This window comes from Phyllostomus hastatus, unplaced genomic scaffold (genome assembly GCF_019186645.2).
Source record: "Phyllostomus hastatus isolate PE091 unplaced genomic scaffold, TTU_PhHast_1.1 phas_contig_64, whole genome shotgun sequence".
NCBI classification, from domain to species: domain Eukaryota; kingdom Metazoa; phylum Chordata; class Mammalia; order Chiroptera; family Phyllostomidae; genus Phyllostomus; species Phyllostomus hastatus.
In genome coordinates, this window is record NW_025333928.1 from 5,224,953 (window position 1) to 5,242,054 (window position 17,102).

The following is a 17,102-nucleotide window of genomic DNA, read 5'->3' on the forward strand; positions in this document are numbered from 1 at the left end:
TATTCATGATGTAAATATTGCTTTCTTTGCATTTCTATGACTCCTAACTCTTATTAGTGCTCTTCTCAAAATCTTATTCCTTTCAGTAGGTCATCTCATATTCTCTCTCATTTCTTATATTAGTCTTAATCTCATTATACCTTTATTAATACTGGTTCATTTGCTGGCAATAGTGGGATTGTGGGTGGGGTTGAGTTATTCTTGTGGGTTTGTGTTTGTTCCCTGGGCTTTGTGGTTTTCTTCTGGCAGCGCCTGCATGACAGCACACAAGATGTGGTGGGCAGAGTGACCTTCAGTCAACCAGCTGGAGGGAAGGACACCCCAAAGAAAAACCCAACAACAACCAAAAACCAATCACATCCAGAGGACCAACATAAATGGCACAAAGAGCATCCCAAGAGTATCAAGTTCAGGACCAAGGAGACTGCACCACTGAATCTCATAGGTCTCCTACCATAGAAGTTCACACAACAAAGTCAGGAAGTCAAAACAGATCACTTTAATAAGCAGAAGCAAACAAGAACAGTCTCAGAAATAATGGGAAGAAAAAGAAAAAAAACACCCAGTGAAAAGGAAAGGAGGAATCCTCAAAAAGAGTCCTCAATGAATAGAGGAAAGTAAATGATCAGATACTGAGTTCAAAACAATGGTTATGAGGAAGCTCAATGAGCTCAATGCAAATTACCAAAAACTACAGGGAAACTACAAGGAACTTACTGCAATCTATATCAGCATAAAAAAGGACATAGAAATAATCAACAAGGGCCAAAACAAAATGAAGAATACAATTTATGAATTGAAGAACACATTAGAAAGAATAAAAAACAGTGTCCATGAAGCAGAGGATCAAATCAGTGAGCTGGAGGACAAGGTAGAAAAATACTACCAGAAAGAGCAAGAAAAGGAAAAAAGATTTAAAAAGAATGAAGATGGGCTAAGGGAACTGTAGGACAATATGAAAGGTAATGATAAGAGTATAATAGGGATACCAGAGGGAGAAGAAGAGGATCAAAGTATAGAAAACCTGTTTGGAAAAGTAATGACTGAAAACTTCTGTAATCTGATGAGACAAAAATCACACAAGCCCAGGAAACACTGAGGGTCCCAATCAAGAGGAACCCAAAGAGGTTCACTGTAAGACACATCAAAATTAAAGTGGCAAAATTCAAAGAGAGAATCTTAAAGGCAACAAGTGAGAAACAGGAAATAACATAAAAGGGATTCCCAATAAGGGTAGCAACTGATTTCTTAGAAGAAATATTGCAAGCCAGAAGGGAAAGGCAAGAAATATTCCAAGTAATGAAAAGCAAAGGACTGCAACCAAGACTACTTTACCCACCGATGCTCTCAATTAAAATGGAAGGTGAAATAAGGAGTTTCCTGGACAAAAAGAAAGCTGAAAGAATACAGCACTGAAAGATATGCTAAAAGTACTGCTTTAAGAAGAGGAAGAAAAAGAGTGAGAGAGAGAGGAACACAGGTACAAAGGAAGTAAAATGGCAATGAATAAGTACCTATCAATAATAACCTTACATGTAAATACATTTTATGCTCCAATCAAAAGACATAGGGTAGCTGAATTGATAAGAAAACCTGACCTGCACGTATGGTACCTACAAGAGACCCACCTCAGAACAAAAGACCTATACAGACTGAAAGTGAAAGGTTGGAAAAAATATCCCAAGCAAATGGACAGGAAAAAACACCAGAGTAGCAATACTTATACCAGACAGAATAGACTTCAAAACAAAGGCCATATAAACAGACATAGAAGGACACTTCACAATACTTAAGGGAAGGATCCATCAAGAAGACATAAATAGTGTAAATATATATGCACCCAAATATATAAGGAAAATCTTGGAAGACTTCAAGAAAGATATAGACAGCAACACAATTATAGTAGGTGATTTTAAGACCCATTGTCAAACACTGATAGATTTTCAAACAAAATATCAACAAAGATATTGCAGCATTGAACAATGTCCTAGATCATATGGACTTAACTGATATATGTAGAACATTTGTTCCCATAGACACAAAATACACATTCTTTTCAAATGCACATAGAACATTTTCAAAGATAGACCTCAATGATAGGACACAAAACAAGCCTCAACAAATTCAAGAAAATTGAAATCATATCCAGCATTTTCTTGGACCACAAAGGAATGAAACTAGAATCCAAGCTCAAGAAAAATTTTTAAAAATATTCAAACTCATGGGTACTGACTAGCATGCCATTAAACAATGAATGGGTTAATAATGAGATCATCAAAAAGTTTCTCAAAATAAATGAAAATGAGCATACAACAGTCCAAAACCTATGGGACACAGTGAAGGCCATCTTGAGAGGGAAGCTCATAGTGATACTGGTGATACATAGTGATAACTAAAAAAGATAGAAATATTTCAAATAAACAAGCTCACCCTGCATCTACAAGAACTGGAGGAACAACAGCAAACAAAACACAGAGTGAGGAGAAAGAAGGAAATAATCAAGATCAGAGCAGAATTAAACGACAATATAGATTGAAAGAAGACATATAGATTGACATATAGATTGAAAGAAGAATTCAAAAAAAATCAATCAATTCAGGAGCTGGGTCCTTATAAAGATAAACACAATCAATAAGCTTTTAACCAAATTTATGAAGAAAAAAAGGAAGAGGACCCATATAAATAAAATCAGAAATGAAAGAGGAGAAATTATAGCTGATATCACAAAAATATAAAGGATTGCAAGAAATTACTACAAATAACTATATGCCAAGAAATTTGAAAAGCTGGGTGAAATGGACAAATTTCTAAAAACATATAATCTTCCAAAACTCAATGAAGAAGAAGCAGAAAGACTGAATGGATCAATAACAGGTGGTGAAATTGAAGCAGTAATCCAAAATCTCCCAACTCAAAAAAGCTCTGGACCCAATGGTTTCACAGGAGAATTTTACAAAACATTTAAGGAAGAGCTAACCCCTATCCTTCTCAGACTATTAAAAAAAAAATCCAAGAAGAAGGAAGACTCCCAAACTCTTTTTATGAGGCCAGCACCATCCTAATCCCAAACCCACACAAAGACGCAACAAAGAAAGAAAACTACAAGCCAATATCACTGATAAACATAGATGCTAAAATCCTTAACAACATACTGGCAAACTGCATCCAGCAATACATTAAAAAGATCACACTCCATGCTCAAGTGGGATTAATCCCAGGGATGCAAGGATGGTACAACATTCACAAATCGATAAACATAATACATAGCATAAACAAAAAGAAAGACAAAAATCACATGATCATAACAATAGATGTGGAAAAAGCATTTGATAAGATACATCACCCATTTATGATAAAAGCACCCCACAAAGTTGTAGTAGATGCAGCATACTTCAACATAATAAAGGCCATATATGAGAGACATACAGCCAACATCATACTCAATAGGCAAAAACTAAAAGCTTTCTCACTAAGATCAGGAACAAGACAAGGATGTCCACTTTCACCACTTCTATTCAATATAGAATTAGAAGTCCTAGCCACAGTAATCAGACAAGAAAGAGAAATAAAAGGCATCCAAGTTGGAAAGGAGAAAGTAAAACTGTCACTGTTTGCAGATGATATGATAGTGTACATAGAAAACCCTATAGGCTCCACCAAAAAATTACTTGACCTTAATAAGCAAATTTGGCAAAACAGTAGGGTTTAAAGTCTATTTTGGAAATCAAAGGCATTTTTGCACACCAACAATGAAAGATCAGAATCCAAAATCAGGAAAAAATTCCATTTGCTATAGCAATAAGAAAAATAAAGTACCTAGGAATAAACCTAACCAAGGAAGTAAAAAACTTGTACTCAGAAAACTACACAACACTGAAGAAAGAAATTAAGGAAGACACAAATAAATGGATGCATATACTGTGCTCATGGATTGGAAAATCAGTATCATCAAAATATGGGTAATATGGACATAATACCCTAAGCAATTTAGAGATCCAACTCAAACCCTATTAAAATATTAATGACATATTTCACAGATATAGAACCAACATTTCAAAAATTTACATAGAATCTTAAGTGACCCCAGATAGCTACAGCTATCTTGAGAAAGAGGAATAAAGAGGGATCACCACACCTGACATCAAACTTAAGGTCATAGTAATCAAAACAGTCTGGTACTGGCATAAGAACAGACACATAGATCAATGGAACAGAATTTAGAGCCCAGAAATAAACCCATAAGTCTATAGTCCATTAATATCCAACAAAGGGGGCAGAAGCATAAAATGGAGTAAAAATAGCCACTTCAACAAATGGTATTGGGAGACCCGGACAGTTACATGCAAAAAAATGAAATTGGACCACCAACTTACACCATACACAAAAATAAACTCAAGATGGATAAAAGACTTAAATATAAGTCATTATACCATAAAAGTCCTGGAGAAGAATGTAGGCAGGAAAATTTCAGATATTCCACACAGCAATATGTTCCCTAGAGCAAGGAACATAAAGAAAAGAATAAACAAATGGGACTTCATCAAGATAAAAACCTTCTGCACAGCTAAAGAAAACAGCAAAACGAAAAGGGAACCAATTGTATGGGAAAATATATTTGCAAATGACACCTCAGACAAGGGTTTGATTTCCAAAATATAGAAAGAACTCACATGACTCCACTCCAGGAAGACAAAAAGTCCAATTAGAGACTTCCTGCCAGAATGGAGGTGTAGGTAGATACACTGTGCCTCCTTGCACAACCAAAAGAAGGACAACAATAATTTAAAAACAAAAAACAACAGAACTGACAGAAAATTGAACTGTATGGAAGTCTGACAACCAAGGAGTTAAAGAAGACACATTCATCCAGACTGATAGGAGGGGCAGAGATGGGCAGCCAGGCGGAGAAGACTCTTGGCAAGGCAGAAGCTGGCTGTCAAGGCAGCAGCTGGACGACAAGGCAGCAGCTGCCAGACCCGGCAAGTCAGTGGATGGTGGAGTGGGTGGTCCCAAGTTAGCGTGCAGATTAACCAGGAGGAACAACTGGGGAGTGAAACAGACTGCACAACTCAGGGCTCCAGCACTGGGAAATAAAACCTCAAACCACCGATTGAAAGCACCTGTGGGGGTTGAGGTGGCAGTGGGAGAAACTCCCAGCCTCACAGCAGAGTTTGTTGGAGAAACCCACAGGGTGTGAGAATGTACACAAGCCCACCCACATGGGAATCAGCACCAGAAGGGCCCACTTTTCTTGTGGGTAATGGGGGAAGCGACTGAAATGTGGCAGAGAGTGGAGAAAGCACCACTGCTTCCTTTCAGACCCCTTTCTCCCATACAGTGCCACAACGCAGCAATGTGGGTTACCCCGCCCTGGTGACACCTAAGCCCTCACCCCTTACTACATAACAGGGGTGCCGAGACAAAAAAAAATGGCCCAAATGAAAGAACAGATCAAAGTTCCAGAAAAAGCAACTAAGCCAATTGTATGGGAAAATATATTTGCAATATGGGTAAGACATAGCCAATCTATTAGATGCACAGTTCAAAACACTGGTAATCAGGATGCTCATAGAATTGGTTAAATTTGGTTGCAAATTAGAGGAAAAAATGAAGGCTATGCTAAGCAAAATACAGGAAAGTGTATAGGGAACCAGTAGTGATGGGAAGGAAACTGGGACTCAAATCAATGGTGTGTACCAGAAGGAAGAAAGAAACATTCAACCAGAAAAGAATGAAGAACAAGAATTCAAAAAAAAAATGAGGAAAGGCTTAGAAACCTCCAGGACATCTTTAAACATTCCAACATCCGAATTATAGGGGCACCAGAAAGAGAAGAGAAAGAGCAACAAATTGGAAACTTTTTTGAAAAGATAATGAAGAAGAACTTCCCCAATCTGGCAAAAAAAAAAAAATAGACTTCCAGGAAGTCCAGAAAGCTCAGAGAGTCCCAAAGAAGTTGGACCCAAGGAGGAACACACCAAGGCACATCATAATTACAATACCCAAGATTAAAAATAAGGAGAGAATTTTAGAAGCAGCAAGAGAAAAGGAGACAGTTACCTACAAAGAACTTCCCATAAGACTTCCAGCTGATTTCTCAAAAGAAACCTTACAGGCAAGAAGGGGCTGGAAAGAAGTATTCCAAGTCATGAAAGGCAAGGACCCACATCCAAGATTTCTCTATCCAGCAAAGCTTTCATTTAGAATGGAAGGGCAGATAAAGTGCTTTCCAGATAAGGTCTTGTTAAAGGAGTTCCTCATCACCAAGCCCTTATTATATGAAATGTTAAAGGGACTTATCTAAGAAAAAGAAGATAAAAAACAGGTACAATTAAATGACAGTGAACTCACAATAATTAACAACCACACCTAAAATAAAAACAAAGTAAGTGAACAACTAGAACAGGAACAGAACCACAGAAATGGAGATCACATGGAGGGTTATCAACAGGGGAGTCAGAGGGGAAAAGAGGCGGAAAAGGTGCAGAGAATAAGTAGCATAAATGGTAGGTAGAAAATAGACAGGGGAGGTTAAGAATAGTATAGGAAATATAGAAGCCAAAGAACTTATATGTATGACCCATGGACATGAACTAAAGGGGGAGTAAGGTGGGTGGGAGGGGGTATGCAAGGTAGAGGGGAATAAACGGAGGATAATGGAACAACTGTAATATCATAATCAATAAAATATATTTTTAAAAATCCAATTAAAAAATGGGCCAAGGACCACAACAGACAATTCTGCAAGGAGGACATATAGAGGGCCCAGAGACATATGAAAGGATGCTCAGCATCACTAGCATCAAAAACATACAAATTAAAACCACAGTGAGATGTGACTTCACTCAAGTCAGAATGGCCTTCACAACCAAATCAACAACAAAAAAAAGAGTGCTGGTGAGGTTATGGAGAAAAGGGAACAGTAGTACATTGTTAGTGGGAATGCAGACTGGTGCAGCCACTGTGGAAAACAGTATGAAATATCCTCAAAAAACTAAAAATGGAACTGCCTTTTGTCCCAGCAATCCCACTGCTGGGATTATACCCTAAGAATCCAGAAACACCAATCCAAAAGAACCTATGAACCCCAATGTTCATAGTAGCACAATTTATTATAGCCAAGTGCTGGAATAAACCTAGGTGCCCATCAGTAAATGAGCAGATCAAAAAATTGTGTTACATTTACATAATGGAATACTATGCAGCAAAAAGAAAGAAGGAGCTCCCACTTTTCATGACAGCATGGATAGAGCTGTATAGCATTATGCTAAGTGAAGTAAGCCAGGTGGTGAAAGACAAATACCATATAATCTCACCTATAAGTGGAACCTAATCAACAAAACAAGCAAGCAAGCAAAATATAACCAGACATATTGAAATAAAGAACAATCTGACTGTAACCAGAAGGGAGGGTGGATGAAGAAAACTGGGGAAAGAAGGGGAAGGTTCATCAAGGAACATGTATGAAGGACTCATGGACAAAGCCAAAGGGGTGAAGGATTGAGGGTTGGTGGTGGTGGTGAGTCAGGGAAGGGAGAGTGGTGGAGGGAAAATGGAGACAACTATACTTGAACAACAATAAAAAAATAGTTACTTAATTAGAAAAAAGGAAAGAAAAGAAAATCTCCCCCAAAAGTGCTGGCAGAGTCCATTGTTCCTTTCTGAGCCTCCTCCCACTATAGAGACAGTGGATAGGTGCCATATCTGAGACTCCATCAACTTAACCCACACTATTTTCCCCACCCTGATGATTCCCTGAGACACTGATGTTGGGAACTGCCCTGCCTGGTTTCAGAAGCTGTAATCCCCTGTGGCTAAGGCTGAGTAAAGGACCTTGGGACCATAAGCCACTTAGGAGACAAAGCTTATCTTCCTTGTAAGGTCACCACCTCACCCACTTTCTCTTCACCCTTCTTGGTTCCAGGCAGATGACTGGTTATCCAATGACTGGTAAGATTCCACAAAAGAGGGATGACCTAAGACAAGCATGATCATGGGGGGGGACCCCCAAGGAAAGACTTGGGGGGCTATAGAAAAAGGGGGTGATGGACTCTCAACCCTTGGCTTTGACATAGCTTGAGTCCTCATTCTGTCTGCAAGAAGTCTCCTAATCTCTTGGATGTCTTACTTCCCCTGCCTGACTTAAGCCTGAAACAATGCCTTAAGCCTGAAACAATGCTGGAGGTAGGTGCTGCCCTGTGCTGGAAAGGGTGGGTTTCCCTAGGGCAATCAGGCCTGAGAAAGAATGCATAAAATCCTATGAAACCTACTTTGCTAATACCCTCAATTTAAATGGTAAGGGTCCAAGCAGGAAGTGAGTTTGTTCTCCAAAGTTTTATGGCCCTTTAACTATCTGACCCTGACTCAGAATAAGCCTTCAGAGTTCTTTGAATGTTATCTATTGTTTAGTCATTTCTGCCTGACAATGATTGATGAGCTTTATGTATACACCCTGTATTCCTGTGCAAATTGAACCCAATAAAAGATTGTCAAGGCAAGGTTGAAGTGCTCTCCTCTTGAGAGAGTAGTGGAGGCACTCCGAGGTGCTCTCCCCTTGAGGGAGAAGCCGCATTGTCCTTTCCTCCACAGGACTCAGTAGTCTGTGTGAATTTGTCTCGTCTTGTCCATAACGCTGCAGACCCCAGGAGCCAGGATTCATGTCACACTGCTCTATCCAATTTTTAGGCCGATCAGTGCTGTTCCCAGTGGTTTTTCCATGCAAATAGCTTTTCTTGGCCCATGCTTCAGATTTTCTTAAATTTTCTCAAACAAGCAGCACCTGGCTTCAGCAAGCTCCATACATCTCATTAAGTTGCCCCAAGCCCAGCACTAGTAGCACCCAATCTTGCTGCACAGCTTGGCCTCTCCTAGGAACCTGTAAGCCCAATGCACATAGCAGCCATCTGCAGATCACTTTGTATGTTATACTGTGTGACCCCAGGCAGAACACAGTTGGTGGCTGACCTTGGACATGCCAACTGCAATCAAGGCTCAACTACAACGGGAGGGTATACACAGCCCACATAGTGGGTGCACCTTGAGTATCCAGCTTGGGTAATAAGGGGAGGCTGTGCAACTGGACCTTGCAGGACACCTACTATATTAGGTTACTCTATCAAGCCTGATAGATGTAGCACCTCTACCTAATACATAGAAACAAACACAGGGAGGCTGCCAAAATGAGGAAACAAAAAGAAACATGGCTCAAATGAAAGAACAGAAGAAAGTTCCAGAAAAAGTACTAAGCAAAATGGAAGCAAGCAATCCACTAGACGCAGAGTTCACAACACTGGTTATAAGGATGCTCAAGAAACTTGGTGAGGACCTCAACAGCATAAAAAAGATCCAGTGAGAAATGAAAGGTACACTAATTGAATAAAAAACAATTTACAGGGAATCAACAAAGAACAGGTGAGGCCAAGAATAAAACCAGCAATTTGGAACAGTGATAAGGAAGCAAAAAATACCCAATCAGACTAGCAGGAAGAAAAAAAAGAATCCCTGCCCCCCACCCCCCTCCAAAAAAAAACACACCAAAAAAAACAAAAACCCAAGGATAGTGTAAGTAGACTCTGGGACAACTTCAAGCATACTAACATTCATATCATGGGGGTTCCAGAAGAAGGTAAAGAGCAAGAAATTGAAAATTTATTTGAAAAAAAAATAATGACAGAAAATTTCCCTAACTTGGTGAAGGAAATAGACATACAAGACCAGGAAGTGCAGAAAGTGTCAAACAAGGGGAACCAAAAGAGCCCCAACCAAGACACATCATAATTAAAATGACAAAATTTAAATTAAATACAAAGAAAGAATCTTAAAAGCCACACGAGAAAAGCAGTTAGCTACCTACCGGGAGCTCCCATAAGACTGTCAGCTGATTTTTCAAAGGAAACATTGCAGTCTAGAAGGGATTGGCAAGAAATATTCAAAGTCATCATAAGCAAGGACCTACAACCAAGTTTACTCTACCCCAAAAAGCTGTCATTTAGAAATAAAGAACAGATAAACAGCTTCTCAGGCAAGAAAAAACTAAAGGAGTTCATGGCCAACAAATCAGTATTATATGAAATGTTAAAGGGCCTTCTTTAAGAAGAGGGAGAAGAAAATAAAAATAGGAACAATAAAATGGCAATAAATAGGTATCTATCAACATTTGAATCTAACAGAACAGAATAAACAAAGAGACATAACAGAAACAGAATCACAGATACAAAGAAAATTTTGATGATTACCAAATGAGAGGGCAGTTGTGGGGAAGAGTGAAAACAGTGAAGGAACTAAGAAATACTAATCAGTAGTTGCAGAATAGTCATGGGGATGTAAAGTACAATATATGGAGTAGAGTATCAAAAGAACATATATGCATGACCCATGGATATAGACAATGATGTAGAGATTGTCTCAGGGAGTGGGGAGGCTGGGGGAAGGGGGAAAATTGGGACAACTGTCATAGCATAAATAATAAAATATAATTTAAAAAAGAATTCTAGTTAAGGAAAATACATTTAAAGTGCAGAAAATATTGTGCATGACTTCATACTGATAAATGAAAATGTTGGTGTAATGGGCTATATTATAGGAAAACATATATGGGCAAAAAGTTGATTTCTAAAGAATAATGAAAAGATCTGAGTAAGATACAAAATCATGGGAAAAACTAAAAAAATTAGTCAAAGAATGGCTGTGGGCCCAGCTGGTTTCATGGATGAGATCACAGGTTTGGACAAACTGATGGGAATTGGTAGGATCTATACTTTCATGTCTCTGTTTTGGTCTGAACTAGGGTCCCCCTGGAACCATTCAGAAGACTTAGAAGTGAGGCAGGCAGGCTGGGGACTATGGTAAAATGAATCAGGCACACATCATTGAAGGGGGCAAATGCTACTCTCCACCAACAAGTTGCTGGCAGGTAGGGGGGGCAACACTCAAGTGACTGCAGTGCAAATTTTAAAACCAGTGGGCACAGCAAAACACTAGCAGACTGGAAAGAACACATGACCAACCATTTTGCATGTTCTCCTGGAGATGCTAAAAATATACAGGATTTAAAGTAATACACCTTCATGCTATTGCTTGGAATTACTTTGAAAACTATTTCTCGGAAGAGACAGTTGTCCTAGACAGTCTTCCCAGATGGGATATCTTGCTGAAAAACTTGCAGCACTGAGTCAAGTCATTGATGAAGATAACATAAGATTTCATTTTCTACTTCAATTGGAGCACCTGAGAGGTTATGGTAAAGGAAAACTGAACTATTTTTGAAAATTACTTACTCAACAAATATTTATCAAGCACCAACTATGTGTTGTGTGCTATTTTAAATATGGGGGTAGAGCAGTGAATACAATAGAAAAATTACTGTTTTAATGGAACTTTATGTTCTAGAGATTGTAAAAATAAACAATGAGCAGAACCCAGGATCCTCTGGTCAACTTCAACATTAAACACTTTAATTCTGTAATTAAGACTCACTTGTAGCTATTAACGCCCAAACCCCAAACAATGTAATATCTGGGACTTGTTTTAGAATAATCCAGTAGGGATGGACAATTATGGAACATAGAGATGAAACGAGATAGGTCATGTGTCAATAACTGTGGTAGCCAGCAATGGGTGTTATGGGGCATTCATTCACTAAAATTTCCTCCCCACTTTGATGTTTCAAATTTCTTCATAATAAAAAGTTTAAGTACACTTCAATTGAAATCGAAATTCAACCTCATATTCAATTCAGTCTTTCCCTCCCTCCAGCCCCAGCCTGAACACCAGTGGAGGGCCTCCAAGTGGGACATGAGAAAGCTGGGATGACCTCTGCTGGCTCCTCTGGGGCTGATGGAGGAGGTTGGGGGTGATGGGAGAGGGTAAGTGGTGAAAATCTTCTTGCTTAGATGGTACCACTGGTGGTTCTCTTGGGCTACAATGCCCTCTCTCTCTGCATTGCTGGAATTCAAATGCCATTCCCTTGTGAGCATGGTCCCATGAAGAGAGTTGGAGCTTAGTTATTTCCTCAGTATCCACATGGTCCTCGAAGTCAGGGTTGGCTTCTTGATGCCCTTTGTCCTTGCTTTGTGATGGAGAGCAGAGCCAGCCAACTTCTTCCCTTCATTGTTCTCCAGGAGAAATTGGGCACTCTTCTCTACATCCAGGTATCCATCTGTGTGCCAAACCCCAGATGGCACTTGTCAGTTTCCCTCAAGTGCTCCGTGCTGGTGCTCTGCTCTGGCCTCTTCCCTGTTCCAGGTGCCACAGCTCAATGAGCACCAGCCAGCGAGGGACATCCCCTCTCTTGCAGGTCCCTAGTACCTCCACTGAGTTCATTGGACCTCTTCTCACTTGGCTTGGTGGGGAAGAGTCGCCCCCTCCTTCACCATGGGGATGGGACAAAAAGAGCCAAAGCACTTTTCCACCCCAAGCTCAAGACTTGGTGTGTCCCACACCTCACTGAATTCCAGTCTTCATTCCATATAACCCAGATGGACCTCAACGGGCGGGGAGGGGAGGGCACTGCAGGACTTGTCTAGCTATCTCTTCGTGGCCCCCAGGGAGTCACCTGGCAGCATTTTGGCTCTGGATGTGGAAATATTTCATGCTTATTGTAATCATTCTTGGAACTGCAGCCAACATTTTAAGACAACAGGAAAAGTCCTAAACTACATCCTGTTTTGCTGATTTTAGGAAGGTTTCCAAAGTGGTTTTAAGCCTCTTAGTTGTTTATTGAGGTGTTTATCTCATCTCTCAATAAAGGCACCCTTTGAATTTCTAACTGCCTGTTGGGTCATTCTGTTTTCCTAGTGGACAAGTCTCATAAAAATGATTAACCACATTATAGTCAGCCATTTGTTATTCTAAAGGTGGAAGATTAAAACAAATCTCACTAAGATAGCCAGCATCTTTGCTATCAATGTTTTATTTATAGCTGAAGTTTACATTTATTGAGCTCTGTATATGTGCCAGGCACTGTGTTAAGCAGTTATGTGTATTATCATATGTATTCTTCATTAGTCAATAAGAAGACCCCACTGACCAAAGATGTAGGTCGTGTTATGATATCCTTATTTTATTTATGAGAAAAGAGTGGCAAAGAAGTGTTAAGTAATTCTTTCAAGGTTACACAGTAAGTGATGCAATTAGAACTGGTTTCCAGGTTTCGCTCACTCTAAACCCATCCTCTCTACCAATACTTTCTGCCATGCACCAAGTGCAGTGTTTGGTGCTTCCATAGATATAAGCTTCTGTCCCCAAACCTGTTCTAGATTCAAGAAGATTGAAGACTCTTTCTCCTGGTCCTTCTGGGGAAGTCTGTCCATTGTTTGGGGGTCTCTACCCTGATCCTGATCTCCTTAGTCAGGTATTGGAGAAAGGCCAGTGCCCCCACCCACATCCTTCCACTTAGAAGTTGGGAAGGAGAGCAGGTGCTCCGGCAAAGCTCGGGCCAAAAAACTTTGATGTCCTTGCCACCTTCTTGGTCTCTGCTACAATTTCTATTCCATGGAGTATAACTGAGGCTCTGAAGTACCACTAAAAATAAAGAAAAAAAGAATACAAACATGATCACATCTCTCCCAGATGAAACTTCTCAATGTTCCTGCTACCCTCAGGAAAAGGTCACATTCCTTAACAACCCTGGTCCAAGAGTCCAGTATGTCTCACCCAGTTAACACGACAGCCTCCTAATCTGCCTCTTGGTCTTCACTCTTGCCCCTGTAGAGTCCATTATTCACTTAGTGGCTACAGTGAAATTTCCAAAGTATAGATCAAATCACATTATTCCCTGCTTAAAATTGTGCAATGGCTTTACAATGTTAAAGAATAAAATAAACAAACTTTGTTTTCCCTGGCCCAAGAAGTCCACATAACCTGACCCCAGCTCACCCCACAACCTCACTGACTGATTGTTCCTCTTGTTCATAAGATTCCCACTGCATTAGTTTTTCTGTCCTTCAGAAAGACATGTTCATTCTCATGGCAGGGCTTCTGTGCCCGATGGCCCTTCTGCTGAGAACACTTCTTTGGGTCCTTTAGGGCTAAGTCCTCCACCACTGACTTTTTTCAGCTCAAAGTCGTCTCCTCAGAATGACCTTTGTCACATGCTACCTACATCATCAGCTTTTGTGCCACAACACTGCTCATCATATCCTATTACCTTACCTGATTTTATTTTCTTCACAATGTTTATCACTACCAGCATTTTTCATTTGGTTGCATGTTCACTGCCTGTCTCCCTCATCTGGAATGTAAGTTCCTGAGAGGCAGAGATATGTGTTACTCTCCACTGTGTCTTCAGTACATACAGCAGAGTCCAGTAAACACATCAGTCTGATAAGTATTTGTGGAATGATCTAATGGCTAAAGGCCCTGCATGCTCTGACAGCTACATATTTGTAGTGCACTGTGAACAACTGTTATTTTTACTTCCTACCATCGATTCATCTTTCTGGTAAGAGCACCCTTGAATGCTTGTAAAAAAATTAGCCCTTTACCCACTTTCTTTTCACACGGATTAATGTGAGACTGATCTTCCTCCTTGTGTGTCTGGGGACAGAAATATAGCCCACACCTGAAAAATCAGTGAATCTAACTTCCTGGCCACCACAATTGATTCAGGTGGGTATGAACCAAATGGGTCAATGAGAAACCAGCCCCAAGACATTTACTGTGCCTATTGATGAACAATTGTCTTCTTTCTCCTAGAGTTGGTAGGACACAAGCCAGGAGTTCCCAGTGCTTGCGAGCCAGGCTGAGCATGCATCCAGGGCAGAGGGAGACAAGCCTGAGATGAGGGGCAAATTCCAGGCCCAGTCACTCAGGAAAGTCACATGCACTGGATTGCTTTTGTTTATTTTAGACACTTTGACTTGGGTTTCTGGCAACTGTGACTAGAAGCTTCATGACCAAGAGTTATTTATGAAGCTCTAATTTCACCTCTCTTCATCTATATAAATTGGTGATTATGTTCAGTTGCTAAACTTGAAAAGGGGTGAAGTAAATTAAGGGGTCCTTTTGTCATGTAATCATTTTGGAGATAAGCCATCCTGACCTGAGATGGTGGCTCTATAATAGTGTTAGGGACTCAGGTTTCTTTAATTTCATTTTATTTTCAGCCACCTAAACATGTACTCATCACCTTATGGTAACAAGGTGATTAATGGACCTCCAGCTCTGGGTTCCAGTTCAGACAAATAGAGGGAGGACAAGGCAGCACACGTGTGCTAGCAAAGTCTGACCACCAGCCCCCTTGAAGGAGATTTTACAGACCACAGAATAACATTTTCTCCCCTATTTTCACTATAACACTATATGGGACACAAATTTTGCCATTTTAGTGATTTTAAGTGTGTGATTTGGTGGTATTAATTACATTCAGAATGTTATGCAACAAATACCTCTATCTATTTTTAAAACTTTTCATCACATGGAATAATTCCTTAACTATTAAGCAATAACTCTCCATTCCTACCTCCTGTTAGCCCCTGGAAATCTTTAATCTACCTTCTGTCTCTATGAATTTGCTCATTCTAGGTATCTATGAATGGAATCATACAATATTTCTCCTTTTGTACTTAGCTTCAGTTAACACAGTTACTGTACTTCAGTTAACACAGTATCTTCATCTATGTTGTAGCATGTGCCCAAATTTCACTTTTTAAATTGTGGCTGAATAATATTCCTCTGTATTTATATAACATGTATGTTTATCCATTCCTCACCTGCTGAGTTGTTTCCACCTTTTGGTTATTATTGTTCACAAAACAACTTTTAATTATACTTTATTGGTCAGGATTTTATCACAGGGCACACTTATCTTCAAGGAACACTGAAAAATGTGATTTTCTTTCAAGTAGACAAAGTGGACTCCCAACCACTTTATTAGCTATAAAGAAATGAAGGCAATTAGGTAAGCAGCTAGAAGTCTTGGTAGCAGTCCAACCTTTTGCCAGCAAATGTCTTCCCATACATAGAACACATTTGCCTTTTCTTAAAGGAGACAACCACCTTCAATGTGCAGGCCTCTTCAACAGACCTGGGTGTGTCTTCTTTTGTTCTAAACAAAAAGACAACTTACCTGCTGCCAGCACACCCATCATTCAATAGCACAGATGAAACCAGATAACCAGAGGCCCTTTAAAAAACACAGACTGAGGCACACACAGCATTTATGGGTTCACATAAACTGTCAAATCAATCTGAGCAGGAATAATGAAATTTCTCTTTCCTGAGAATGGAAGTAGTTTCCTGCTAGCAAGGATGAACTCCCTTACCTATTGCTAACCATCACTCTTTCATCTGGCCTCTGGAAGGCTCTCCTTTGTCCAACTCTCTCCCTGGACTCATCTGAGGTAGATATAGAAAACATAGACACAGATATAGAAAGCTTCCTGTTGGGCTCAAGTTTCTATTAGGGGTTTAATAGTCACAGGTTGCTACATATTAAGGTTGGGAATTATTTGGCAATATAGTTCTTCGGAAGCTAAAAGGCTCCCAATATTTTCTAGAAGGGTATTCATGGCAAAACATCTTATCTGCACATAATATTCAAGCATGAAGAGTCTGCCAGACTAAGCTTCTTTCATTTTCTTGAACTCATCATGAACCAGGGCTTTTGATATGCTGGTCCAACTAGCTGGAACACAGTTCCCTACTCTTCACTGGCTATTCATCTTTAAATATTCCGTTTAAAGTGGAACTTCCTCTGTGAAGCCTTCTTTCATGACCCTCAATGATGGTGGTTGTCCTTGACCTGTACTTCTTGAGCAGAGCGCTTACCAGCCCACCCTGTGGTCTTAGGTAGAGTTCCCTCAAAGCAGGGCTTGAGGCAGGGATTCAGATGCACGTAATGCATATCTTCAGGAAAAACCCATAAGGGAGTATGGGAAACAACACAAGGAAGAGTAGTGTGATTTCTCAGAGGAGCAGCATTAGTATCACCTGGGAATTTGCTAGAAACAAAAATGTTAAGAACCATCCTAGAGACTCTGTGGATGGAACCAATGATCTGTTGTTTAAGCAGATTTTTAAGTGATCCAAATATACACTAATGTATAAGAACCACAGGAAATGGGGATAAAGTCAAGCAACAATGTGCTCCCAGGTAAAGTCTA